The following is a 26,878-nucleotide window of genomic DNA, read 5'->3' on the forward strand; positions in this document are numbered from 1 at the left end:
CTATTAATCTGTCAGTCTATCAGTCTATTAATTTATTGATCTATCTATCCAACATGCATTCACCTATCCATCAATCCATCTATCCATCTACATATCCAATGAACTTATCCATTCTAAGTTAAAACTACAATTTTTATGTTGGCAGTTCCCAAATCCTCCACTAATCCTATATCTTCCTTTCTCCATAATCACTGGGGAACTTCTCTATTTCTTAAATCTTACTGTGCCTAAAACCAAATTTCATTTTCATTTTGATAACTTAATCAGATATCAATGGCACATCATTTTTAAAAGAGGATTTGAAATTATTTTACAGAAGTACATGCAATACCATCATAGATGCTATTAGGAGCAGAAATTGGTCAATCTGAATGAGGAGCAATTTGGCAATAGTTATCAAAAGCACAAACGCATATATCTATCAGCCATAAATTCCACTTCAAAGAATCTGACCTAGGAATATACTTACATTCGTGCTCAATGATACAAATGTACTCATCGTGGTATTGTTTGTAATTGCCATTGTTTGTGATTACGTTCAAACAACTTAAGTATACAACGGTAGAAAGTTGGTTAAAAAATAATGGTCATTCATAGTGGGGTATCATTCAGGCACGGAAAATATTGAAGAGGCTGCATACTGATATGGAATGACCTTCAACATAAATTAAGTAAATAGAGAATCATGCATATAACACTTTGGGGAGAGAAGAGAATGGCTAGCTAGTTAGGTAGATATATCATAAATAATTTTATTGAGATATGTGAGTTTACATTTATTTTTCCTAAGATATTATATACCTATAGGAAGAGTCACAGGAAATTGATTATACTGTGATTATATTGGTTGATTTGACAGACTTGTATGGCTGCAGGACAGAGTTGAGAGGGAGACTTTTAACCATGTACCGTCTGAACCTCTTGGATTTGGAACCATGCAGCTATACCATCTCTTCAAAAACTAATAATGAAAGTAAATAAATAAATGATACCATGGAAATAAGAAAGGGGATTGGAACAATGGGAAATAAGTGCAGAAAAATATGATAAGGTGATAAGATAAAGACAGTGGTAAGGCCAATACACAAAATTTCTACCTTATCCTTATTTCTGCCTTATTTTCTATTAGGAAAGTTAGACATTTTGATTTTGATGCCTTAAATGATACATAATTTCCATTTTAAATACAGCACAAGTAAGGACTAGACATACAAGAGCTCTTGTAAATGAGGTGTTGTGTGAGATTTTGTACCAGACTCTCAAAAAATGCCTACAATGCATAAAATTCTAAGTTTCATGAGACTGATTCTTATTAAGCCTCTCAAAATAATCCAAAAGTATAATGCCTAAGCTCAGTTCAATAAAAGCAAATCTTTGTGATGCTACACAATGGGATATATATTCACAATTCAGTAATAATTTTGATTAACCCAAGGAGAAATTTAGAAATGTTTTTCACATTGTGGATTGACACTGTTTAGTGAGTCATAAAGTTAATTTAGTGAGTCACAACCAGTATCTTTAAAAAAAGAAAGAAATAGAAGAGAATGTAATATTAAAAAAAGAGTTTTTATAACATTCAGTGAGGGTATTTTCATGAAATGTGTGTGTGCATGCTTGCACATGTGAAGACTGTGTAAGGCTTTTTTTATTGTGAGCTACGAAAACATTTGAAAGTGACTGAATTTAGAGAGGGAAGAATGAATTGCGTATTTTCCCAGGTTTTTATATATAGAAAGGAAAAGACAATTTGAGGTGCATATGCCAATAATAGCAGCATTTATTGAACACATATTATGTTAATCGGACCTTATGTTATTCATTTTACAGGCAAGAGCTAATTTAATTTTTACAACACTACAATGGGACAGCAGATATTAATGGTAACAAGTATTTTGCTATTAGAAAACTCAGAATAAGAGAATCTTAGTAACTTGCTGTAGAGCTCAATGTTTACACTTGGAAGGGTCAACACAAGCCTAGGTAAGCTGACTTCTTAGCTGGTGATTTGAACTATTCTGCTATGAAGTTTTCAGTGTCAGCATATTCTGTATGTTAAGGGCCAGTATGATAAACTTCAGCTGTTGCTTATACTAGGGTTTAAGGCCTCTGTTGATTTTTGCCCTACAGTGTTCAGATCACCCCTTCCCAGCAACAGTTCACAATACTAACTTCATGTTTGAGCTACCAGAGGATTCTTTTCTGAAGCCCTTCTCTCTCCTCCAATCTAGCCCAAGTGTTAGCAACAGAGCATCTTTCTTTACAGTCATTATAATGTTGTCACTCTCTAGTAATAGCATTGAGTTTTTTTTTTTTTACATCTTTATTGGAGTATAATTGCTTTACAATGGTGTGTTAGTTTCTGCTTTATAACAAAGTGAATCAGTTATATATATATACATATGTTCCCATATCTCTTCCCTCTTGCGTCTCCCTCCCTCCCACCGTCCCTATCCCACCTGTCCAGGTGGTCACAAAGCATTGAGCTGATCTCCCTGTGCTATGCGGCTGCTTCCCACTAGCTATTTACCTTACGTTTGGTAGTGTATATATGTCCATGCCTCTCTCTCGCTGTGTCACAGCTTATCCTGCCCCCTACCCATATCCTCAAGTCCATTCTCTAGTAGTGTCTTTATTCCTGTCTTACCCCTAGGTTCTTCATGACATTTTTTTTTCCTTAACTTTTCTTAAATTCCATATATATGTGTTAGCATACGATATTTGTCTTTCTCTTTCTGACTTACTTCACTCTGTATGACAGACTCTAGGTCTATCCACCTCATTACAAATAGCTCAATTTCGTTTATTTTTATGGCTGAGTAATATTCCATTGTATATATGTGCCACATCTTCTTTATCCATTCATCCAATGATGGACACTTAGGTTGCTTCCATGTCCTGGCTATTGTAAATAGAGCTGCAATGAACATTTTGGTACATGACTCCTTTTGAATTATGGTTTTCTCAGGGTATATGCCCAGTAGTGGGATTGCTAGGTCGTATGGTAGTTCTATTTGTAGTTTTTTAAGGAACCTCCATACTGTTCTCCACAGTGGCTGTATCAATTTACATCCCCACCAACAGTGCAAGAGGGTTTCCTTTTCTCCACACCCTCTCCAGCATTTACTGTTTCTAGATTTTTTGATGATGGCCATTCTGACTGGTGTGAGATGATATCTCATTGTAGTTTTGATTTGCATTTCTCTAATGATTAATGATGTTGAGCATTCTTTCATCTGTTTGTTGACAGTCTGTATATCTTTGGAGAAATGTCTATTTAAGTCTTCTGCCCACTTTTGGATTGAGTTGTTTGTTTTTTTGATATTGAGCTGCATAAGCTGCTTGTATAATTTGGAGATTAATCCTTTGTCAGTTGCTTCATTTGCAATTATTTTCTCCCATTCTGAGGGTTGTCTTTCGGTCTTGTTTATGGTTTCCTTTGCTGTGCAAAAGCTTTGAAGTTTCATTAGGTCCCATTTGTTTATATTTGTTCTTCTTTCCATTGCTCTAGGAGGTGGGTCAAAAAGGATCTGGCTGTGATGTATGTCATAGAGTGTTCTGCCTATGTTTTCCTCTAAGATTTTGATAGTTTCTGGCCTTACATTTAGGTCTTTAATCCATTTTGAGCTTATTTTTGTGTATGGTGTTAGGGAGTGTTCTAATCTCATACTTTTACATGCACCTATCCAGATTTCCCAGCACCACTTATTGAAGAGGCTGTCCTTTCTCCACTGTACATTCCTCCCTCCTTTATCAAAGATAAGGTGACCATATGTGCATGGGTTCATCTCTGGGCTTTCTATCCTGTTCCATTAATCTATATTTCTGTTTTTGTGCCACTACCATACTGTCTCGATTACGGTAGCTTTGTAGTATAGTCTGAAGTCAGGGAGCCTGATTCCTCCAGCTCCATTTTTCGTTCTCAAGATTGCTTTGGCTATTCGGGATCTTTTGTGTTTCCATACAAATTGTGAAATTTTTTGTTCTAGTTCTGTGAAAAATGCCAGTGGTAGTTTCATAGGGATTGCATTAAATCTGTAGATTGCTTTGGGTAGTAGATTCATTTTCACAATGTTGATTCTTCCAACCCAAGAACATGGTATATCTCTCCATCTATATGTATCATCTTTAATTCCTTTTATCAGTGTCTTATAAGTTTCTGCATACAGGTCTTTTGTCTCCTTATGTAGGTTTATTCCTAGATATTTTATTCTTTTTGTTGCAGTGGTAAATGGGAGGGTTTTCTTGATTTCACTTTTAGATTTTTCATCATTAGTGTGTAGGAATGCCAGAGATTTCTGTGCATTAATTTTGTATCCTGCTACTTTACCAAATTCATTGATTAGCTCTAGTAGTTTTCTGGTAGAATCTTTAGGATTCTCTATGTATAGTATCATGTCATCTGCAAACAGTGACAGCCTTACTTCTTCTTTTCCAATTTGGATTCCTTTTATTTCCTTTTCTTCTCTGATTTCTGTGTCTAAAACTTCCAAAACTATGTTGAATAAGAGTGGTGCTAGTGGGCAACCTTGTCTTGTTCCTGATCTTAGTGGAAATGCTTTCAGTTTTTCACCATTGAGGATGATGTTGGCTGTGGATTTGTCATATATGGCCTTTATCATGTTGAGGAAAGTTCCCTCTATGCCTACTTTCTGCAGGGTTTTTATCATAAATGGGTGTTGAATTTTGTCAAAAGCTTTCTCTGCATCTATTGAGATGACCATATGTTTTTTCTCCTTCAATTTGTTGATATGCTGTATCACATTGCTTGATTTGCATATATTGAAGAATCCTTGCATTCCTGGAATAAACCCCACCTGATCATGGTGTATGATCCTCTTAATGTGCTGTTGGATTCTGTTTGCTAGTATTTTGTTGAGGACTTTTCATCTATGTTCATCAGTGATATTGGCCCGTAGTTTTCTTTCTTTGTGACATCCTTGTCTGGTTTTAGTATCAGGGTGATGGGGGCCTTGTAGAATGAGTTTCAGAGTGTTCTTCCCTCTGCTATATTTTGGAAGAGTTTGAGAAGGATAGGTGTTAGCTCTTCTCTAAATGTTTGATAGAATTCGCCTGTGAAGCCATCTGATCCTGGGCTCTTGTTTGTTGGAAGATTTTTAATCACAGTTTCAATTTCAGTTCTTGTGATTCGTCTGTTCATATTTTCTATTTCTTCCTGATTGACTCTTGGCAGGTTGTGCATTTCTAAGAATTTGTCCGTTTCTTCCAGGTTGTCCATTTTATTGGCATAGAGTTGCTTGTAGTAATCTCTCATGATCTTTTGTATTTCTGCAGTGTCAGTTGTTACTTCTCCTTTTTCATTTCTAATTCTATTGATTTGAGTCTTCTCCCTTTTTTTCTTGATGAGTCTGGCTAATGGTTTATCAATTTTGTTTATCTTCTCAAAGAACCAGCTTTTAGTTTTATTGATCTTTGCTATCATTTCCTTCATTTCTTTTTCATTTATTTCTGATCTGATCTTTATGATTTCTTTCCTTCTGCTAACTTTGGTTTTTTTTTCTTCTTTCTCTAATTGCATTAGGTGCAAGGTTAGGTTGTTTATTCGAGATGTTTCCTGTTTCTTAAGGTAGGATTGTATTGCTATAAACTTCCCTCTTAGAACTGCTTTTGCTGCATCCCATAGGTTTTGGGTCTTCGTGTCTCCATTGTCATTTGTTTCTAGATATTTTTTTTATTATTTGTTTTCTTCAGTGATCACTTCGTTATTAAGTAGTGTATTGTTTAGCCTCCATGTGTTTGTAATTTTTACAGATCTTTTCCTGTAATTGATATCTAGTCTCATAGCGTTGTGGTCGGAAAAGATAATTGATACAATTTCAATTTTCTTACATTTATCAAGGCTTGATTTGTGACCCAAGGTATGATCTATCCTGGAGAATGTTGCATGAGCACTTGAGAAAAATGTGTATTCTGTTGTTTTTGGATGGAATGTCCTATAAATATCAATTAAGTCTATCTAGTTTAATGTATCATTTAAAGCTTGTGTTTCCTTATTTATTTTCATTTTGGATGATCTGTCCATTGGTGAAAGTGGAGTGTTAACGTCCCCTACTATGAATGTGTTACTGTCGATTTCTCCTTTTATGGCTGTTCGTATTTGCCTTATGTACTGAGGTGCTCCTATGTTGGGTGCATAAATATTTACAATTGTTATATCTTCTTCTTGGATCGATCCCTTGATCATTATGTAGTGTCCTTCTTTGTCTCTTCTAATAGTCTTTATTTTAAAGTCTATTTTGTCTGATATGAGAATTGCTACCCCAGCTTTCTTTTGGTTTTCATTTGCATGGAATATTTTTTTCCATCCCCTTACTTTCAGTCTGTATGTGTCTCTAGGTCTGAAGTGGGTCTCTTGTAGATAGCACATATATGGGTCTTGTGTTTGTATCCATTCAGCCAGTCTGTGTCTTTTGGTGGGAGCCTTTATTCCTTTTACATTTAAGGTAATTATCGATATGTATGTTCCTATTCCCATTTTCTTAATTGTTTTGGGTTTGTTATTGTAGATCTTTCCTTCTCTTGTGTTTCTTGCCTAGAGAAGTTCCTTTAGCAGTTGTTGTAAAGCTGGTTTGGTGGTGCTGAACTGTCTCAGCTTTTGCTTGTCTGTAAAGGTTTTAATTTCTCCATCAAATCTGAATGAGATCCTTGCTGGGTAGAGTAATCTTGGTTGCAGGTTTTTCTCCTTCATCACTTTAAATATGTCCTGCCACTCCCTTCTGGCTTGCAGAGTTTCTGCTGAAAGATCAGCTGTTAACCTTATGGGGATTCCCTTGTGTGTTATTTGTTGTTTTCCCCTTGCTGCTTTTAATATGTTTTCTTTGTATTTAATTTTTGATAGTTTGATTAATATGTGACTTGGCGTGTTTCTCCTTGGACTCTCTGTATGGGACTCTCTGTGCTTCCTGGACTTGATTAACTATTTCCTTTCCCATATTAGGGAAGTTTTCAACTATAATGTCTTCAAATATTTTCTCAGTCCCTTTATTTTTCTCTTCTTCTTCTGGGATCCCTATGATTCGAATGTCAGTGCGTTAAATGTTGTCCCAGTGGTCTCTGAGACTGTCCCCAGTTCTTTTCATTCTTTTTTTCTTTATTCTGCTCTGCAGTAGTTATTTCCACTATTTTATCTTCCAGGTCACTTATCCGTTCTTCTGCCTCAGTTATTCTACTATTGATCCCTTCTAGAGTATTTTTAATTTCATTTATTGTGTTGTTCATCGTTGCTTGTTTCATCTTTAGTTCTTCTAGGTCCCTGTTAAATGTTTCTTGTATTTTATCTATTCTATTTCCAAGATTTTGGATCATCTTTACTATCATTATTCTGAATTCTTTTTCAGGTAGACTGCCTATTTCCTCTTCATTTGTTGGGTCTGGTGGGTTTTTATCTTGCTCCTTCATCTGCTGTGTGTTTTTCTGTCTTCTCATTTTGCTTATCTTACTGTGTTTGGGGTCTCCTTTTTGCAGGCTGCAAGTTTGTAGTTCCCGTTGTTTTTGGTTTCTGTCCCCAGTGGCTAAAGTTGGTTCAGTGGGCTGTGTAGGCTTCCTGGTGGAGGGGACTAGTGCCTGTGTTCTGGTGGATGAGGCTGTATCTTGTCTTTCTGCTGTGCAGGTCCACGTCTGGTGGAGTGTTTTGGGGTGTCTGTGGGCTTGTGATTTTAGGCAGCCTCTCTGTTAATGGTTGGGGTTGTGTTCCAGTCTGGCTAGTTGTTTGGCATAGGTTGTCCAGCACTGTAGCTTGCTGGTCGTTAAGTGAAGCTGGGTGTGTGGTGTTGAGATGGAGATCCCTGGGAGATTTTTGTCGTTTGATATTACGTGGAGCTGGGAGGTCTCTTGTGGACCAGTGTCCTGAAGTTGGCTCTCCCACCTCAGAGGCACAGCACTGACTCCTGGCTTTCATCCACACGGCTCAGAATAAAAAGGAGAAAAAGTAGAAAGAAAGAAAGAGGTTAAAATAAAATAAAATAAAATAAGATAAAATAAAGTTATTAAAATAAATATTAAGAAAAAAAAATTTTTAAGTAAAAAAAAAACAAAAAAATGGACGGATAGAACCCTAGGAGAAATGGTGAAAGCAAAGCTATACAGACAAAATGTCTCACGGAAGCATACACATACACACTCACAAAAAGAAGAAAAGGGGAAAAAATAATAAATCTTGCTCTCAAAGTCCACCTCCTCAATTTGGGATGATTCGTTGTCTATTCATGTATTCCACAGATGCAGGGTACATCAAGTTGATTGTGGAGATTTACTCTGCTTCTCCTGAGGCTGCTGGGAGACATTTCCCTTTCTCCTCTTTGTTTGCACAGCTCCAGGAGCTCAGCTTTGAATTTGGCCCCACCTCTGCGTGTAGGTCGCCGGAGGGCGTCTGTTCTTCGCTCAGACAGGAAGGGGTTAAAGGATCCGCTGATTCGGGGGCTCTGGCTCACTTAGGCTGGGGGTAGGGAGGGATACAGATGTGGGGCTAGCCTGTGGCGGCAGAGGCCAGCATGACGTTGCACCAGCCTGAGGCGTGCCGTGCGTTCTCCCAGGGGAGTTGTCTCTGGATCCCGGGACCCTGGCAGTGGCGGGCTGCACAGGCTCCCCGGAAGGGAGGTGGATAGTGTCCTGTGCTCACACACAGCCTTCTTGGTGGCGGCAGCAGCAGCCTTAGCGTCTCATGCCCATCTCTGGGGTCCGCACTGCTAGCCACGGCTCGTGCCTGTCTCTGGAGCTCCTTTAAGCAGCACTCTTAATCCCCTCTCCTCGCGCACCAGGAAACAAAGAGGCAAGAAAAAGTCTCTTGCATCTTCCGCAGGTCCAGACTTTTCCCCAGACTCCCTCCTGGCTAGCTGTGGTGCACTAACCCCCTGCAGGCTGTGTTCACGCCGCCAACCCCAGTCCTCTCCCTGCGCTCCTACCGAAGCCCAAGCCTCAGCTCCCAGCCTCCGCCTGCACCAGCGGGTGAGCAGACAAGCCTCTCGGGCTAGTGAGTGCAGGTTGGCACCGATCCTCTGTGCGGGAATCTCTCCGCTTTGCCCTCCGCACCCCTGTTACTGCGCTCTCCTCCTTGGCTCTGAAGCTCCCCATGTCCGCCACCTGCAGTCTCTGCCCGCGAAGGGGCTTCCTATTGTGTGGAAACGTTTCCTCCTTCACAGCTCCGTCCCACTGGTGCAGGTCCCATCCCTATCCTTTTGTCTCTGTTTATTCTTTTTTCTTTTGCCCTACGCAGGTACGTGGGGAGTTTCTTGCCTTTTGGGAGGTCTGAGGTCTTCTGCCAGCGTTCAGTAGGTGTTCTGTAGTTGTTCCACGTGTAGATGTATTTCTGATGTATCTGTGGAGAGGAAGGTGATCTCCGTGTCTTACTCTTCCGCCACCTTCCCCCTAAAACAGCATTGAGTTTCTTAATTGTCTCTTTTATCAAATCAAAATGCCATGGGAAAGTTGCTCAATTTCCTTGCCTGCAGTTTTGCTCATCTGTAAATAAGGATAATATTATTTCACAATGTTCAAAGGGTCAAAAAAGATAATGCATGTAAAACAATTAACACACTGCCTGGGAAATGGTAGGGACCCAGTAAATGGAAACCATTTTTACTAAGATAATAGAATATAATGTATAGTTAATATTAATTTATTTGACAAGTGTTTAAGTACCTATTCTTTGTGATTTGTTAGCCTAGTTGTGCTTCGAGGCAGGCCCTCTATTCATTTCTCCTTCTTCTTACCTCTTTTGGTTTTCATCTTCAAATCTATTAGCTGGCCTCCCAATCTAAATTTATCATTCTTGACTTTGACCTTTGAAATGTCTAGTCTGACATGTTTTCTTTGCTGTGGACCATGTTTCATTTCATTTAAAACTCTATCCAGAACTCAAGGCCTTCACAAAACTTCCCAGTTAATAACAATTTCTTCAGAAATTATAGCAATTTCACTGCATATGTCTGTGTGTAGTTGGGCTTAGCTCTAATTATATCTCCATATGCCAAAACCCATGAAAATATCCCATATGACATGTAGTTCACTGAAGTTTGTCCAGCTCTTACATTAGATTTAAAATTCCCAGAGAAGGGTCATGTTTATTAGTTATATATACCTTTTATGGGATTCTATCCAGTTTCTGAACAGCAGAGCCATCCTTCATAATTCTCAAGCCCTTTGGTGTTTTTGTGATGTTCCTTCTTGAGAAGGATATAAGTGGTATCATAAAAATCCCATTTCCCTTACTGACACCAACAAGGACCCTAATTTCATTTTCAGATGACATATTCTCACATCATTCCTTGAACTCTTTTACCACTTTATTCCACCCTAAGAGTTACACTTTTGTTCCCTTCTCCAGCAAGGGAATGGCATAAAAAATAATGTGATGTTTTTATTGATTGTATTGATATATAGCCTAATTTTCATTATTAGACCGTTTGTGATCACTTTAAGAAGCTGAGCCAAAAGGTTGTGTGGGCAGCAGGAATCTCAAGGGGCTTTAGTAATACTATCTTGGCTCAGAAAGAATATCATATTTATACGGGCTTCCCTGGTGGCGCAGTGGTTGAGAGTCCGCCTGCCGATGCAGGGGACACGGGTTCGTGCCCCGGTCCGGGAAGATCCCACATGCTGCGGAGCGGCTAGGCCCGTGAGCCATGCTGCTGAGCCTGGGCGTCCGGAGCCTGTGCTCCGCAATGGGAGAGGCCAAAACAGTGAGAGGCCCGCATACCGCAAAAAAATAAAAAAGAATATCATGTTTATTGACTAGTTCTCTAAGCAATAGAAAGTCTTTACTGAGTAATGACTACTTTCAGTGTTGCATTTCTTATTTGTAAGATTGAAAAGGTTATACGCAAAATAAATCTGGTGATATCAGCTTGTCCCTGTCCCATTCCATAAACCTCAGCTCATGGAAAGCTACAAAATTGATTTCTCAATATGCAGTTTCTCAGTGGAGCAAATAGTCAAGACATGCATTAGACTTTTTCTTTTTAAAAAAGGTATTAGCATTTGCCTCTTCATACATAATGATATTGGCTAGATCCTCAATTTACTTCGGATTTTCTCCATCTTTTCCATGCCCTGCATTATCTCCAAAGTCAATGACAGTTTAATGCATGGAAGAGTCACAGCAGTCTAGAATAGAACACAAATCTATTAAAAAAAAAAAAATAGTCCAAGGTACTTTATAAACGATGAGGCTTAATTTTACCACCTTCTCTCAGGCAACACTCCTGTTGAGATCAGTGGGAAGTTGGCTCAATTGGAGAGAGTAAAATCCAATCCAACCAGCATGTAGAATTAACTTTACCTGTTATCCCTGCATTAACACTGAAATCTAGATACTTCCGATCTGGATGAAGACACATACCAATACTGCACAACAGGTGAAGGAAAGAAACAATACTATTTTCAGTATTTTTTCTTACTTTGGGCTGTAAAGTGCCCAGTGAGGTTTGTTCCTTCTCAACACAATATAAAGTTGGAAGTAGATATGTTGGAATGCAATTTGTTAAAGGCAAAGTGTACTGTTAGAGCACATTATTCTAGCATTATCATTTATATGTAGTTTATATGTAATATCTTAGACCATTCTAGGTACAGTTTATTTGTACTTTTAAATTAAAAAGCAGTAATTGTTTTCTGTTAAAGACTAAGAAACTGTTTAGTAGCCACTGATGAGTTCACTATTTTTTGCATATTTGTAAATATATATATGTAAATGTTTATATGTTTAAAAGGGGCTGTAGCCTTACAGTGAGGGAACACCCCGGGCAGGAAAGAACCAGTGATCACAGCTGTCTTTTCTCTCCTCCAGGGGTTTCACCTCTCTGTCTGTTTCAGCCTCAGCCTCATTAGCTGCTAGGGAAGGAAAAGAAGGAGAGTGAATGTTCTCCAGCTGAGATGGCACCTCGCCTTCACCTCCAGCTTTCTAATCGCAAGGGGGAAAGTTTTCAAGGGGAAGTTTACTAGAAAAGTAGAAGGAAAACAAAACAAAGCCCCAAGTCAAGAAATAAATATAAAGAAACAGACACATTTCCAGAGAAGAGTTCTCTTAAGTCTTAACGTGTATCCACAGACTGGCATTTCTGGCAGAGACCTGGGCACCACAAACCATACCTCTGTCTACACTGAAGCTTCTGTGTGACTGAGCTACATAGACTTTAGCTCTAAGTTCACTTGTCTTGGTCACTGTTTGATCTGGAATGATTCTCAGGACCTTCTTGGTTCTATGCTTTTTCTCCCCCCTAATGTGGGAACCTTGAATATTCTTCATTAAATCAAAGAATCAATGCTACTTCCACTTGTTTTTACTTTCTACTTACACTTCCAGGAGCTCCTGTGGGTCTTGGCTGTGAAAGAGGAGAGAACAGCCCATTCTGGTCCACAGTGCTTGCTTTCTAGGCTTTAGACCATATGAAATTGAGTGTGGCCCCAGCCTTTATTTTTCAGATAATCTCAGAATGCTTAAAATTCCTGCTTTGTTTTTGATCCATTTAGGACTTCCTGTCCAGTTTTTCTGAAGCAAGTTGATAATGTTGCTCACCTTATTCCTTATTTTATTCTTTGTAAACTGGGTTTAATCCATAGCTTCAACTCAGTTTCCTCATCTGGACTTGTCAGTAGTCACCTGGATTTACTGTCAGGAATCACAATCCTAGCTTCTATAATAGCTGTTTCTATCAGACCTTGTACAAACTGTTGGATCATCCGTCAAGGTCTTTATTCTCTCCTGAGACTACTTCTGCATATTCTAACTGTGACCACTTCTGCAGATTCTCTCAGGTATCCCATTTAAGCCTCTCTGCGGATTTGACTCACTATAATTCAGAGCTTTAAAAAAAATAAATAATAAAGAATGTCACCCTATATTCATTTTTTTATTTTTAGATTACATTGTAACGTGGTGAAACATGAGATTTAGAAAGTGGAAAACTCAATTCAAGTATGAAATGTAAATTTTGTAAGGCAATTAATTACACTTATAGACAAATTTTGACACATGGGATAGAATCTTGCCCTAAGTACATGGGCCGTTGATGTATAAGATTGGACTCAGTGTTTTGCTTCTAGAAAGACTTCTTTTAACCTCCCTATTTTTGTCCACATATAAAGTTGGACAAATGTTAGGCCTAAGCTTGGGAATAGTATTTTAGTCAATCCAATCCTTCCTAATCTATGTCCAATCACTAAAAAAACACTATTATTATTATTAATCCTAAAGGCTTCTCTTCTTAAACTTTTTAACTTTAGTCCTTTTGCCATGACATTAGTCCCAGCTCTTCCTGAAGTCTTCTATACATTTTCCCTGGCCTCACTTTATTCCTTTTTTCATTCCTGCACTTATACTCTCCAGTTTAATCTTTAAAAATGTTGCTTTTATATGGTTCTTGTAGTTATCTCCATACCCCAAAGGATTATTTTTAAATTATTTCAACTGAAGTTCTCAATCCTTTGCCTTCATTATGTTTCTCAATATACATTATGATCTCAAGTCATAGCATTTGTGACTCTCCACAATCTGGAGCAAAATAACTTTCCAGTTTCATCTCCCAGGTTTCTTTCATTAGACACCTTTTATATTTTCATTTATATTCACTATTCCTCATCCCTACAGTGAATCTTTCTACCATTATTCTCTATCATAAATACTATCCCATTCTCAATATACAGAAGTCCCACCCCAGCTAAAAGTAAACTGTTCATCTTCACATGATAAGGATAAAGATCTTATATTCTCTGTGCTTAGCAGAGTTTAAATATGCAGTAGTTTATCAAAATGAGAATAAAATAATGCATGAACAAAAAAGTCAATATGAATGCTGTGTTGCCTCTTTAACTGCTCTCTGAAAATACTACTTTTGTTTCTCAGTCTTTTCTCAAGTTCTTATTTCACACCCTAAATATGACTTCCTTCCTCTGATAACCTTGGGCTAACTCAAGACCCAGCCCTTTATAAAGCCTTTTTTAATTGTGCTTCATCATATTCCTTCCCTGATTCCTCATAACTAGCTGAGCCATACCACACAATCTGGCCCTTGATTATGAACTGTATTTTATGGTTCTTTAATTGTTTCAAAGTATGTAAATCTCAGCTGGCCAAATTGACAGCTCTATACCTTCTCAAGGGCAAACACAACTGTATTGCAGTACTAGGTATACAGAAGGGAACAGTTGTTGAGATGGCCCTCCAGCTGAATGAAGTCAACCTTCACAACTTTTGAAAATAGAACGTTGAGCTTGCCAACTGAGAGTGTGGTAGCCAAAGCATATGGATCGTTCTTTCCTCAGCTACAGAGAACGGCGGCACTCCAGGCTCTAGGGAAAATGTGTCCTTGAACTGACTGCTATTTACATCCTTTCAAAACTCCAGTTAAGTGATAACATCTTCACAGGAAAAAGTCTAAGGAAACCGGTCCCAGTGTTCGGCTTTTCTCCAGTTACATTAGAACATTTGGAGACCATTTTAAAATGTAAAGTCCAAGTCCAATGCTAGAATAATGTGTTTTAACAGTACACTTTGCCTTTAACAAATTGCATTCCAACATATCTGGAAAGCTGGAGGTGAAGGCTCATGGGAAAGTTTCTTACCTTGACCTCGGTTTCCTCTAATCCAAACTTTTCTGAATTTCCTTATAAGGGTGCTGTCCCAGGCATAGGAGTGGTGGTGTTGTGTGCTGGTCAAGAGCATTATGTCTGGAATCTCATTGTTGGTTCAGCTTCTATCTCCTTTGTGAAATATCTGCTTACCCTTGTTCAAGTTATCCAACTTAAAAGCCTGTTTCTTCATTTCTATAAAGGGGATATTAAGTGCCTGCTTGTTGCACAGATACAATTTAGGAAAAACACTTAACACTGCCTGTCTTGTAATGGGAATTAAATAAAGGTTAGCTACTTTTTATTACTAAAATAGCCTTATGACAATTTATGCAATAAAATAGCTAATCTTTATTTAATATGAACATGCTTCTGCATATTCTATAGAAGGATTGCTGAAATTACTACATGATAATTTTTAAAAGAGAAGGAAGGATCTTCTTAATTTTTTATAAAAATAATAATGTTTCCATCTCCAGAAAATCTGGTATAGGTTATGATAATTGTAATAGAGTATTAAAAAAAAGATGGTAGGCTATGTTTTATCAGATGATAAAAATTATGTAACTTAATTAAAAAAATATTTCTTTGGTTGCCTGAAAGTTTGGAATTAAATGATGACTCACGTTATCCACATTAACTGGGGAGGTTGATATACTTAAATTCTCATTCACCTACATGGATTATGGTTTTATTATTTTTAATACAACAGTCTTTTTCTCATTTGTCTCAAAATTTTTTTTAAAGAAATAGGCTAACTTAAAAAATGTAAATAGTTGTTGAGTTGAATCTTCTCAGCTTGTCAGAAGGTGGCCATTTAGTTAATTTTTAAATTTATTTTTGAAAAGAGGATTAGAGATTAGAGGTTCATGTAACCAGAGAAAATTAAGGGTGTAACACAATAAAATAAATTCCTCTTCCTCCCTGGTCTCATCTGCCCCGTTTTCTCTACCCAGTCACAAAAAAACATTTTATTAGTATGTGTAAGTATACTTTCAAATATTCTTGATGTATATAAAAACAAATATGAATATATATCATTGGATACATTTTACATAAAAGGGCAAATATTCTGCTATTCTGTGCAGTGTTCTACATCTTACTGTTTTTTGATATGAAAAATTTTCTACAGATCTAGATCATGAAGCTCAGTGCATACAAAGTGACTGCATTCATCTTTGCAGCTACATATTCTCTCACTATATGGATTTCCATTATTTGTACAGTCAATTTATTTAGATTATTTACAATTTTTGAGTTATTATGAAAAACAGTGTAATGAATAATTTCATACATAATTTTTTTATATGCACTATATCTGCAGGGTAAATCCTCTGAATTAGGATTGATGTGTCAAAGAGTATGCTCATTTATAATTTTGATAAAAATTATCAAGTAGCCCTCAATGGAACTGCATATAAGAATATATGGCGGGGTTTCCCTGGTGGCTCAGTGGTTGAGAGTCCGCCTGCCGATGCAGGGGACACGGGTTCGTGCCCTGTTCTGGGAAGATCCCACATGCCGCGGAGTGGCTGGGCTCGTGAGCCATGGCCACTGGGCCTGCACGTCCAGAGCCTGTGCTCTGCAATGGGAGAGGCCACAGCAGTGAGAGGCCCATGTACCACAAAAAAAAAAAGAATATACGGAGGAGTTTTTCAAGATGTCAGAGGATTAGAACATGGAGTTCATCTCTCTCCACAAATGCATCAAGAATACATCTACAGATGGAACAATTCTCACAGAACAGTGGCTGAACACTAGCAGAAGACCTTGGACACCAGAAAGGGCAATAAAGACCTGTGAATAACCAGGTTTCAATGCATGCCAGTTGCACTTGCAAGAAGACCTATTCAACCTCCAGAAAAACTGAGTGGCAAAGCTATGTGGCTGACAGGGTCTTGGGGCTCTGGCCGGGTGTCAGGCCTAAGCCTCTGAGGTGGGAGAGCCGAGTTCAGGACATTAGACCACCAAAGACCTTCTGGCCCAATGTAATAGCAATTGACGAGAGCTCTCCAGACATCTCCATCTCAATGCTAAGACCCAGCTCCACTCAACAACCAGCAAGCTCCAGTGCTGGACACCCCATGCCAAACAAATAGAAAGACACGAACACAACTCTACCCATTAGCACAGAGGCTACCTAAAATCATAATAAGGTTACAGACACCCCAAAACACATCACTGGACATGGTACTGCCCATCAGAAAGAAAAGATCCAGCTTCATGCACCAGAACATAGGCACCAGTCCCCTCCACCAGGAAGCCTACACAACCCACTGAACCAAACTTACCCACTGGGGGCAGACACCAAAAACAATGAGAACTATGAACATGCAGCCTGCGAAAAGGAGACCCTAAACACAATAAGTTAAGCAAAAGGAGAAGACAGAGAAATACACAGCAGATAAAGGAGCAAGATAAAAACCCACCAGACAAAACAAATGAAGAGGAAATAGGCAGTCTACCTGAAAAAGAATTTAGAGTAATGAGAATTCAGAGTAAAGAAGATCCAAAATCTTGAAATAGAATGGAGAAAATACAAGAAACGTTTAACAAAGACCTAGAAGAACTAAAGAGCAAACAAACAATGATGAACAACACAATAAATGAAATTGGAAATTCTCTAGAAGGAACCAATAGCAGAATAACTGAGGCAGAATAATGGATAAATGACCTGGAAGATAAAATAGTGGAAATAACTACTGCAGAGCAGAATAAAGAAAAAAGAATGAAAAGAATTGAGAACAGTTTCAGAGACCTCTGGGAAAACATTAAACACACCAACATTCAAATTATAGGGATCCCAGAAGAAGAAGAGAAAAAGAAAGGAACTGAAAAATTATTTGAAGAGATTATAGTTGAAAATTTACTTAATATGGGAAAGGAAATAGTCTATCAAGTCCAGGAAGTGCAGAGAGTCCCATACAGGAAAAATCCAAGGAGAAATGTGCCAAAACACATATTAATCAAACTGTCAAAAATTAAATACAAACAAAATATATTAAAAGCAGAAAGACAAAAGCAACAAATAACATACAAGGGGATCCCCATAAGGTTAACAGCTGATCTTTCAGCAGAAACTCTGCAAGCCACAAGGGAGTGGCAGGACATATTTAAATTGATGAAAGGGAAAAAGCTACAACCAAGATGACTCTACCCAGCAGGATCTCATTCACATTCAATGAAGAAATTAAAACCTTTACAGACAAGCAAAAGCTAAGAAAATTCAGCACCACCAAACCAGCGTTACAACAAATGCTGAAGGAACTTCTCTAAGCAGAATCACAAGAGAAGGAAAAGACCTACAATAACAAACCCAAAACAATTAAGAAAATGGTAATAGGAACATACATATCAATAATTACCTTAAATGTAAATGGATTAAATGCTCCAACCAAAAGACATAGACTGGCTGAATGGATACAAAAACAAGACCCGTATATATGCTGTCTACAAGAAACACACTTCAGACCTAGGGACACATACAGATTGAAAGTGAGAGAATGGGAAAAGATATTCCATGCAAATGGAAATCAAAAGAAAGCTGGAGTAGCAATATTCATATCAGGCAAAATAGACTTTAAAATAAAGACTATTACAAGAGAAAAAGAAGGACACTACCTAATGATTAAGCGATCAATCCAAGAAGAAGATGGAACAATTGTAAATATTTATGCACCCAACATAGGAGCACCTCAGTACATAAGGCAAATGCTAACAGCCATGAAAGGGGAAATTGACAGTAACACAGTCATAGTAGGGGACTTTAACACCCCACTTTCACCGATGGACAGATCAACCAAAGTGAAAACAAATAAGGAAGTAAGCTTTAAATGACACATTGAACAAGATGGACTTAATTGATATTTTTAGGACATTTCATCCAAAAACAACAGAATACACTTTCTTCTCAAGTGCTCATGGAACATTCTCCAGGATAGATCATATCTTGGGTCACAAATCAAGCCTTGGCAAATTTAAGAAAATTGAAATCATATCAAGTGTCTTTTCCGACCTCAGCGCTATGAGACTAGATATCAATTACAGGAAAAGAACTGTGAAAAATACAAACACATGGAGGCCAAACAATACACAACTAAATAACCAAGATATCAATGAAGAAATCAAAGAGGAAATAAAAAAAATACCTAGAAACAAATGACAATCAAAACGCGACAACCCCAAACCTATGGAATGCATCAAAAGCAGTTCTAAGAGGGAAGTTTATAGCAATACAATCCTACCTCAAGAAACAAGAAACATCTCAAATAAACAACCTAACCTTTCACCTAAAGCAATTAGAGAAAAAAAAAAAAAAAACAAACCAAAGTTAGCAGAAGGAAAGAACACATAAAGATCAGATCAGAAATACATGAAAAAGAAATAAAGGAAACAATAGTAAAGATCAATAAAACTAAAACCTGGTTCTTTGAGAAGATAAACAAATTTGATAAACCATTAGCCAGACTCATTAAGAAAAAAAGGGAGAAGACTCAAATCAATAGATTTAGAAATGAAAAAGGAGAAGTAACAACTGACACTGGAGAAATACAAAGGATCATGAGAGATTACTACAAGCAACTGTATTGAAATAAAATGGACAAACTGGAAGAAATGGACAAATTCTTAGAAAAGCACAACCTTCCAAGACTGAACCAGGAAAAAATAGAAAATATAAACAGATCAATCACAGGCAATGAAATTGAGACTGTGAATAGAAATCTTCCCACAAACCAGAGCTCAGGACCAGAAGGATTCACAGGTGAATTCTATCAAACATTTAGAGAAGAGCTAACACCTATCGTTCTAAAACTCTTCCAAAATATAGCAGAGGGAGGAACACTCTGAAACTCATTCTACAAGGCCACCATCACCCTGATACCAAAACCAGACAAAGATGTTACAGAAAAAGAAAACTACAGGCCAATATCACTGATGAACATAGATGAAAAAATCCTCAACAAAATACTAGGAAACAGAATTCAGCAGCACATTAAAAGGATCATACACCATGATCAAGTGGGGTTTATCCCAGGAATGCAAGGATTCTTAAATATATGGATGTCTATCAATGTGATACACCATATTAACAAATTGAAGGATAGAAACCATATGATCATCTCAATAGATGCAGAAAAAGCTTTTTACATAATTCAACACCCATTTATGATAAAAACTCTCCAGAAAGCAGGCATAAAGAGAACTTACCTCAACATAATAAAGGCCATATATGACAAACCCACAGCCAACATCATTCTCAGTGGTGAAAAACTGAAACCATTTCCTCTAAGATCAGGAACAAGACAAGGTTGCCCACTCTCACCACTATTATTCAACGTACTTTTGGAAGTTTTATCCACAGCCATCAGAGAAGAAAAAAAAATAAAAGGAATCCAAATTGGAAAGAAGAAGTAAAGCTGTCACTCTTTGCAGATGGCATGATACTATACATAGAGAATCCTAAAGATGCCACCAGAAAACTAATAGAGCTAATCAATGAATTTGGTAAAGTAGCGGGATACAAAATTAATTCACAGAAATCTCTTTCATTTCTATACACTAATGATGAAAAATCTCAAAAAGAAATTAAGGAAACTCTCCCATTTACCATTGCAACAAAAAGAATAAAATATCTAGGAATAAACCTACCTAAGGAGACAAAAGACCTATATGCAGAAAACTATAAGACACTGAAGAAATAAATTAAAGATGATACAAATAGATGGAGAGATATACCATGTTCTTGGATTGGAAGAATCAGCATTGTGAAAATGACTATACTACCCAAAACAATCTACAGATTCAGTGCAATCCCTATCAAACTAGCAATGGCATTTTTCACAGAACTAGGACAAAATTTTCAGAATATGTATGGAAACACAAAAGGCCCCAAATAGCCAAAGCAATCTTGAGAAAGAATAACAGAGCTGGAGGAATCAGGCTCCCTGACTTCAGACTATACTACAAAGCTGCAGTAATCAAGACAGTATGGTAATGGCACAAAAACAGTAATATAGAGCAATTGAACAAGACAGAAAGCCCAGAGATAAATCCACGCATGTATGGTCACCTTATCTTTGATAAAGGAGGTAAGAATATACAATGGAGAAAAGACAGCCTCTTCAATAAGTGGTGCTGGGAAAACTGGACTACTACATGTAAAAGAATGAAATTAGAACACTCCCTAACACCATACACAAAAATAAACTCCAAATGGATTAAAGACCTATATGTAAGGCCACACACTGTTAAACTCTTAGAGGAAAACCTAGACAGAACACTCTATGACATAAATTACAGCAAGATCCTTATTGACCCACCTCCTAGAGAAATGGAAATAAAAACAAAACTAAACAAATGGGACCTAATGAAACCTCAAAGCTTTTGCACAGCAACGGAGACCATAACCAAGCTGAAAAGACAGCTCTCAGGATGCGAGAAAATATTTGCAAACAAAGCAGCTGACAAAGTGTTAATCTCCAAAATATACAAGCAGCTCATGCAGCTCAATATCAAAAAAACAAACAACCCAATCCAAAAATGGGTAGAAGACCTAAATAGATATTTCTCCAAAGAAGATATACAGATTGCCAACAAACACATGAAAGGATGCTCAACATCACTAATCATTAGAGAAATGCAAATCAAAGCTACAATGAGGTATCACCTCACACCGGTAAGAATGGCCATCATCACAAAATGTACAAACAATAAATGCTGGAGAGGGTGTGGAGAAAAGGGAACCCTCTTGCACTGTTGGTAGGACTGTAAATTGATACAGCCACTATGGAGAACAGTATGGATGTTCCTTAAAAAACTAAAAATAGAACTACCATATAACCCAGCAGTCTCTTTACTGGCCATATACCCTGAGAAATCCATAATTCAATAGAGTCATGTATCACAGTGTTCATTGCATTACCATTTACAATAGCCAGGACTTAGAAGCAACCTAAGTTTCCATCAAGAGATGAATGGGTAAAGAACATGTGGCACATATATACAACTGCATATTACTCAGCCATAAAACGAAACGAAACTGAGTTATTTGTAGTGAGGTGGATGGACCTAGAGTCTGTCATACAGAGTGAAGTAAGTCAGAAAGAGGAAAACAAATACCGTATGCTAACACATATATATGGAATCTAAAAAAAAAAAAAAAAAAAAAAAAATGGTTCTGAAGAACCTAGGGGCAAGACAGAAATAAAGCTGCAGATGTAGAGAATGGACTCTAGGACACAGGGAGGGGTAAGGGTAAGATGGAACGAAGTGAGAGAGTGTCAAGGACATGTATATACTACCAAATGTAAAATAGATAGCTAGTGGGAAGCAGCCACATAGCACAGGGAGATCAGCTTGGTGCTTTGTGACCATCTAGAGGGGTGCAATATGCAGGGTGGGAGGGAGACACAAGAAGGACGGGATATGGGGATATATGTATACGTATAGCTGATTCACTGTTATACAGCAGAAACTGACACAACATTGTAAAGTAATTATACTCCAATCAAGATGCTTAAAGAAAAAAAAAAAAAAAAAAAGAAAAAAGAAAAACTAAAATCCTCATCACCATCATAAAAAAAAAAAAAGAATATATGAAGTTGTCTATTTCATCAGACTCACCAAGGTACTACTATCAAACTTTTGGATTTTGCCAGCTAAATAGACATTTTAAAAAGTGAAGTTAGGCATCTTTTTATGTATTTAACGGTGATTTGTATTTCCTTTTTTTAAAAACTACCTATATATGTGTCCTTTGCCCATTTTTCTGTTGGATTGTGAGCCTTTTTCTTGTCAATGTCTTGGAGTCCTTTATTGTTAGAGAGATTAGCTTTTTGTGATGAGTGGTAAGTATTTTCCCCCTAGTTTGTCATTTTGAGACGTTTTTAATTTAAAAAGTTGCAGAAGTTTGTTGTTATTGGCTAACATACACTTAGACATGTTCTAATGCATTTAGCCAAAGTCAGTAATTCTGGAGCAGCAGATTTTTATCTCAGTTGTGTGAACACTCAGGGTTCCACAGGCGTGTCTATAGAATTTCTTGAAATACAGTATGATCATTGTTTAGACGTTAAAAATTCACGCAGTCCATCTTCATGAGGCCACACCAGAAGCTGTCCCAATGGCGGAATATCAAAACATGAAGAAATGTAGAAATGTACACATGTGGAATAACTACCAATCTCATAAATAAATCTCAAAACTGTGGGAAAAAGGATTTTAGATTTATTTCATTTCAAATCCTCCACTTTTGTGTCTGAATATTCTGCTAGACTAGTAGTTACCTATTTAAAAAAGCATTTGAGCTTTATTTTTAAAGGAAACTTTACGAGGAGCCCTAAAGTGGAGCTTCTGTGGTTGAGAGCAGGATGTAGGCAATGGTATGCCTCTCCTTTATCTCCGCTCTCTTCCCCTTCATCTTCCCATACCTTGCAGCAACTGACTCACTCAGGAGGACCCAAGGACCCCACTGATGCAGTTTCAAAGTCATAGCTCTCGTCTACCTCTTAACCTAAGAATAATGCAATGTCAACTCTTTTAAAAAAGTATTCAGAAACTTTCTTTGCTTGTGTATCCTCAAATCTTTCCACTCTTGCTTAATGGAAATTCTTCTTTGGGTGTAATCTAAATCACACATTCTGTATAATTGTCTTCTTAATTTATTTTTTATATTAATCAGATTCATAACATTTCTAGAGGTTTGGTGGTAGGGGGAATCTTTAAGACTACCACATAAAGCCTCCACCAATGGAGGAATTGCCTCCCCAGCATCTCTAGCTCATGGTCACACAGTCTAATCATACAGAATTAACTGCCTCACCAGCAGCTGCTTCCATTTTCCTCCAGGTCTTACTCTTGGAAAGTTTCCTTTCATATTGAACTTTCCTGTGCCTTCTATTCATTAATCTACCCTTGGCTCTCTAGAGCTACACAGAATAAGATTTGCTTTTCTTCAATAAGGACAAATATTTAAAGACCATTATCATATCCCCCTCCCACCCCATTCTCCAGTTTTCTGTTCAACAAAGTAAGTTTTGTTGCTCCTTGCACTATATTTCAAACTGGGAAGACCCCTCACATTCCTGATTACTGTCCTGTAGATTCACTTCAGTGTGTGGTTCACTCCTTTCAAAAGCCACTGGGCCACAGGGAACATAGTACTACATGTGGGGACTGGCCAGTGCACAGACCACAGGATGGGGTAATCCATGTGGTCTAGATAGTACCTTTTCTGTACTTTTCTTTTTTCACCCTTTCTGATTCTTTATATTTGCCTTGAAATTTGAATCATCCAAATTTGTCCAAGAAGAGTACATAAAGTTTAGTCCATATAGAAGGCATCCCAGCCTTTTAAACTGGAAGGATAGCTAGTCATCATTTAGTCCAACTGGTTCATTTTACAGATGGAAGAAAAGTTTAACAGAAAATACAGAGCAGGAGAGCTTTCTGGAATGTTCATGTCTTCCTTAATGGCTGTATGCAATGGACCATTCAGAAGACCTGCAGCCATATGTCTTTTAACAGTATCTATAATAGCTCACTCTCCCCATTACCATATGTGGTAGGTAGAATAATGACCCTCTAAATATGTCTGTGTCCTAAGCCCCATAATTAGTGAGTATTTTACCTTACATGGCATAAAAGACTTTGCAGATATGACTAAGGTTCAAAATCTTTAGCTGGAGTGATTAGCCTGGATCGTACAGGTGGGCCCAATCTAATCACAAGAATCCCTAAAAGAGGGAACATTTCCTGGTTGTAGTCAGAAGATGGAGAGAGACATAAGCATCAGAAATATGCAACATTGCTGGCTTTGTAGATGCAGCAAGGGAGCCAGGAGCCAAGGAATGAGGCTTACACCTAGAAGTTGGAAAACGCAAGGAAACAGGTTACCCCCTAGAGTTTCCCTAAAGGAATGCAGCCCTCCTAAGAACTTGATTTTAGCCCAGTGAGACCCATACTAGACTTGTAACTTATGGAGTTCCAGGAAAATAAATGTGTGTTGTTTTAAGGCACCAAGTTTGCGATAATTTGTTATAGCAGCAATAGAAAACTGATACACAAGAAAAGTCCCAATACTAAGCCAAATGCTTGCATTCCCAGCTCTTTAAGCCTCAAGCATTAAACATATGCAGAATGTACAAAGTATTATGGGGGCAAATTTGCTTTGTTTGATCACCATATCCTCATAACGAGCTAGGCTCTTTTAGAAATTGCATTAATAACTCAGGATACCATTTAGTTATTATTGCTTCAGTGTGTTAGCTGTTATCCTGCTGCTGCTGGCTTAAGTCTCCTAAGTCATTCCCAGGGAATTGCTCCTGTATTGAGAAAAGTATCAATTTACATTCATCTTTCATATTATCGTTTTTAGAAAGCATGTTTGTAGAGTATTTTGGAACCCTCTCTGTTTTACACCTGGGTTCACATGACGTTTGCTTCCAAAATAAAGGCCAATTTATACTGAGTAAGTATGTCTCTAAAGCAAGTTAGGGTTCTGTTAATTTAGTAAATGCTTGGAGACAGCACAATTTTCCCTGAGAAGTTGGGAGCAACAGAGACTGCTTTGGAGCTTTTTGCCAAAAACATGTTTTGCTAAGGCACTGCCACCTGGGTACTCCATCCATGAACTTACACAATCTGTGGCTTGTGGCCTTGAGCTGCCTTTCAAAGAAAAATAATTCTTCCTAGTTATTGGGTAATCATTTTGTACTACATAAGGGGCTAGTGTCTAAACATGTATTTGCACATTTAATCCGCATTGTACGAGGATGACATTAGGAAGCCTTGTTTCACAGGTGAGGAAACTGAAACTCAGTGAGAATAAGTTACTTACTCAAGTTCACACACTTTATAACTGTTGAAGTGGGACTCACACCATGGCTGGTCTGACCCCACAGCCTGTGCTCATTCTATTTCTGCGTGCTGATTCCATGTAAGTGTGAGCCCATCACACCTTTTTAGATTATCACAGGACTATTCATTTCACCATTCCACAGTCTCTGGAATATGGTTGAAATTTAGCAAGGTTTGTTGAATGGATGGATGAGTGAGTGAATGAATTCTTGAAGCATAGAGAGAGATAATGAAGAAGAACTTGTACTTGGATCTTCACAACAGCATCTGGGAAAGTTGACATTTAAAAGGAATGATAAGAAGTTTGAATTAAGCTAAAAGAAGATTAAAGCAAAAAATCCCCAGTTTCTAAAAGACATGTAATTATTTTACATGTAAGTTTTTTTTTTTTTACATCTTTATTGGAGTATAATTGCTTTACAATGCTGTGTTAGTTTCTGCTTTATAACAAAGTGAATCAGCTACACATATACATATGTTCCCATATCTCTTCCCTCTTGCGTCTCCCTCCCTATCCCACCCCTCCAGGCGGTCACAAAGCACCGAGCTGATCTCCCTGTGATATGCGGTTGCTTCCCACTAGCTATCTGCCTTACGTTTGGTAGTGTATATATATCCATGCCTCTCTCTCACTTTGTCCCAGCTCACCATTCCCCCTCCCCATATCCTCAAATCCGTTCTCTAGTAGGTCTGTGTATTTATTCCTGTCTTACCCCTAGGTTCTTCATGACATTTTTCCCCCTTAAATTCCATATATATGTGTTAGCATCGCTATTTGTCTTTCTCTTTCTGACTTACTTCACTCTGTATGACAGACTCTAGGTCCATCCACCTCATTACAAATAGCTCAATTTCGTTTCCTTTAATGGCTGAGTAATATTCCATTGTATATATGTGCCACATCTTCTTTATCCATTCATCTGTTGATGGACACTTAGGTTGCTTCCATGTCCTGGCTATTGTAAATAGAGCTGCAATGAATATTTTGGTGCATGACTCCTTTCGAATTATGGTTTTCTCAGGGTATATGCCCAGTAGTGGGATTGCTAGATCATATGGTAGTTCTATTTGTTGTTTTTTAAGGAACCTCCATACTGTTCTCCATAGTGGTTGTACCAATTCACGTTCCCACCAGCAGTGCAAGAGTGTTCCCTTTTCTCCACACCCTCTCCAGCATTCATTGTTTCTAGACTTTTTGATGATGGCCATTCTGACTGGTGTGAGATGATATCTCATTGTAGTTTTGATTTGCATTTCTCTAATGATTAATGATGTTGAGCATTCTTTCATCTGTTTCTTGGCAGTCTGTATATCTTCTTTGGAGAAATGTCTATTTAGGTCTTCTGCCCATTTTTGGATTGGGTTGTTAGTTTTTTTGTTATTGAGCTGCATGAGCTGCTTATAAATTTTGGAGATTAATCCTTTGTCAGTTGCTTCA

At 37.7% G+C, this 26,878-nt stretch overlaps 1 long non-coding RNA gene across 1 annotated transcript in view; it reads right to left on the reverse strand.

Annotated features, from left to right (window-relative positions):
* Positions 1 to 2,710: 2,710 nt before the first annotated feature.
* The window catches only part of LOC125964436 (uncharacterized), a 79,327-nt gene continuing 55,159 nt past the window's right edge, over positions 2,711 to 26,878 (reverse strand). The window contains exon 2 of the long non-coding RNA XR_007477420.1: positions 2,711 to 3,033. This is a non-coding gene — a long non-coding RNA (uncharacterized LOC125964436). The remainder of the gene's footprint in view (positions 3,034 to 26,878) is intronic.

Source organism: Orcinus orca, chromosome 5, assembly GCF_937001465.1.
Source record: "Orcinus orca chromosome 5, mOrcOrc1.1, whole genome shotgun sequence".
Classification (NCBI taxonomy): Eukaryota; Metazoa; Chordata; class Mammalia; order Artiodactyla; family Delphinidae; genus Orcinus; species Orcinus orca.